This window comes from Camelina sativa, chromosome 14, assembly GCF_000633955.1.
Source record: "Camelina sativa cultivar DH55 chromosome 14, Cs, whole genome shotgun sequence".
Lineage (NCBI taxonomy): Eukaryota > Viridiplantae > Streptophyta > Magnoliopsida > Brassicales > Brassicaceae > Camelina > Camelina sativa.
Window position 1 is genome coordinate 16,784,868 of NC_025698.1, and position 3,690 is coordinate 16,788,557.

The window sequence follows — 3,690 nt, forward strand, 5'->3', positions numbered from 1 at the left end:
TGTATAGAAATATATATTCACAGATTTTTAAAAGGACACAACTTTTTATCCTTTAAAATTTTGAAAGCATATTTGTAATGATTAAATTCTCATTTCTATCATATAATGGTAATTAGAAGACCTTAAATAATATTTCAACTAATGTTCATATATAAATTTGGTCTTCATGATTAAATTCTCGTTTTCATGAAGATTAGTCTTCTATATAAGTTATCTAATAACAAAAAATGCGATATTTAGAAACATATAAAAGTAAATATTCATGGATAGCTAAAGTATTCTTAATGTATGTAACTAGTAAATAGATATGAATTAGAACACATAAATATAATATTGAAATTTCATTATTTTCCAAAGTAGTTAGATGTCGCAGTATTTAAAAACTCAAAAAAGTATCATTTTCGTAAAAGTACTTTCTCAGCAACAGAAATAGATAAATTAGTATATACATAATAATTTGCGTACACTACGTAAGTTGCATTGCATGGCGAGAGGTATTATTGCATCCCATATGGAAAATACAAACAGTTCATCATTGTCTGCAAAATGATACATACACAATCAAGCTCCCACGTTACAAATCTACGATGCAGAGATATTATTAGTCTTTCAATAAAAGGTTCAAAACAAATGATTTCTTAGGAAATATAATGTATACGAAATTATTTGAAATGTAACATTTGGAATCCATCTATTTTAGATGATCTATGCTAAAATCAGAAGTTTAATTCTCTCTCTCTCTCTCTATATATATATATATATATATACCGAAAAAGGTGTGTATCGAATAAAACTAGCAGATCGTTTATTTCGATGAAGACTTTGAAATACAAATCAATTAGGATAATAAAACCACTTTTCTAATGAGGCCATGGACGAGCCATTTTTTACATGTAATTAACATCTGAAGTATTTTTTAGATAACTATTGTTGCAACTCTACTTACAAACATCATGTATAGTTTGAAACACAAAATTCAAAAATATTAAATTTTAAATAGTTTAAAAGATTTTCATGAGAATGTGTGTGTGTATGGTTTAAGAAGATACTTAAACGGTTAAACCTATATCGATATTTATAACTTATAAGAATGATGTGATTCAAAGTAACAATGATAATTGATAGACCTGTAAAACAAATAAATAAATGAAAGTGGAATGAACTTAAACAAGTAAAGGATCTATCGAAACTTGCATGGAGGGAGTGGACTTAATCATATGTATTTCTGCATGCATGGATCGTGTATGCTTTTTGTAAAGATCATATCTCTTAACCCTTCAAATTCTATTTACTTAAAATAAAATAAAAATCAAATCTAGCATGAAAAGCATACATGAATCAATTACAAGACCGACGTTACAACCTTAACAATCATTAAAATGCAAAGTCTCTGTTTCTCTCTCCTCGTATTTGTAGTATTTGTTTCATGGTTGACATGCATGCCACTATAATTAGTCACGTCAAAACAATGAAACCCTAGTAAAAGTGTATCCTTTAAAAAAATTAAAATGAATACCTTTTGTCATGATATGATCAAGCTATTGATATATATATCTATATATATATATATATTTGGAACAAATCAAGCTATTGATATTTCTGTTCATTAAAATAGGACTTTGAAATATGAAATTGAAATTTGGCTATATGCAAGGAATTGGTGGTTTCAATAGTCACGACTCACGAACCTAATTAGCATGCTTAAATCAAATATAGGAAAAAAAGATGGCTAGCTACACCAAATATCACTGAATATATGGTTACATATACTAAGTATACTATTATACCTTTAATTACACAAAAAATATGTATTACATGGTCACATGCATTAACTATATGATGTCATGTGTTCAACACCATAGACATACATTTTTGGTATACCGGTTGATTAAATCGGCAAACACCGATGTTGACTCCGGCATTGACCAATTTTTAGTTTTTTTGTATTTTTATATTTTTGTATGTACTATATTATAACCAAAAACAATAAATTATTGTATTGAATCATTTATGGTTTTGTATAATTAAAAAAATATTTATATTCAGTCTAAACATTTTGTATATATCTTTAATGTTTCATTTCTTATAATACTTAATTATTTTCAATTTCAAAGCTAAACTAATAGTAAAATAATAATCATTAATAATTATTTTGAAAATATGAAAATTTAATTTAAAACTGGAAAATCCTATTATAATAGATTAGTAAGGGAACTGCTTAGTTTTACATTGTCAATTAAAAACATTATCTTAGTATTTAATCTATTTATTTAAATAGAAAAATGTTATGTTATTTAATGTTTTTCAACCATAAAATATCAAGAAAATCAAACTCAATGACTTTAGTTAGAAAATAATACTATGCAAAGTATTGAATATAGACTCTTTAGTCTAAATTTGCATGGTAAAAGTTATAGAAAATTTTACATACTCGTTATTTCAAAGTTTACATACTCGTAATAACATGTAAATGACACAAAAACAACTCACAATATTTATTTTTAATATATAGAAGATCCAAAAAATTTATGTTAGCAAAACTAATATATATATATATATATATATCTAAAAATAGTTATTAATGATTTTATCTATATAATAGTTTAACTTTGAAATTAAAAGTTAACTAATTATAAGAATGAATACATTAAAGATATATACAAAATATTTAGATATTGAATATAATTGTTTATTATTATTATTATAAAAACCATAAACGATTTAATATAGAAATTTATTATTTTTGATTTTTAATAGTAAAAAGAAAATTAGAATACTTTTTTGATCAATATTGGTCAACGCCGGAGTCAATATCAGTCTTCGCCGGAATTAATGGACCGGTGTACCAGAATTATATGTTTATGGTGTTGACCACATGATGTTATATAGTTTATGCATGTGACCATGTAATACATCTACTTTGTGTAGTTGAAGATACAATAGTATAGTTGGCATATGTGACCATGCATTCTCCTAGAGTTCGTGTAGCTCACTATCTTTTTTCCTCAAATATATATACAGTAGCTTGATCATATCATGACAAAAAAAAAGTATTTGTTTTAATATAATACTCCCTCTGTCTCACATAGATTGATGTTTTAGAGAATATTTTTTGTCTTTAAACAATTGATTTTCTAGATTAAAAAACTAAAATGATTTTTTTACTTTTTATTTTATTCCAAGTGGCATAATATTTAGTGGGTTATGTTTTCTCTTTCTACCATAAAATAATTATAAATTAGTTTAAAAATAAAAAGCTTAACTTTTTCTTAATATGTGTGAAACTATTGAAACATCAATCTATGTGAGACAGAAGGAGTATATGAAAGTGCAACAGAGCTCTGAAGGTAACAGGAAGCTGTGAAGTGTCTCAGAGGTCTGATATGATGATGTGGCATGGCGTGCTGATGTGGAGAAATATTGTGGAACGCGGTGACAAGGTGCGTGAGAAGGAAGGAAGAAGAGATCAAGATATACTCAAAGATATTGAGAATATATTTGATAAGAAAAGATAAGGAAGGATATATTCTTAGAGATAAGGAATATTTCCTTTTAGTTAGGATACACAAAGATCTAGGTTAGAGATCGTTTGTGGGGTTATAAGTAGACGAGGGCTAGCCGCAAAAAGAGCTAGCACTCGTGGGATAAAAGTTGTGAGATTTGTAAACCTTCAAGCAAACACAAAAAGCT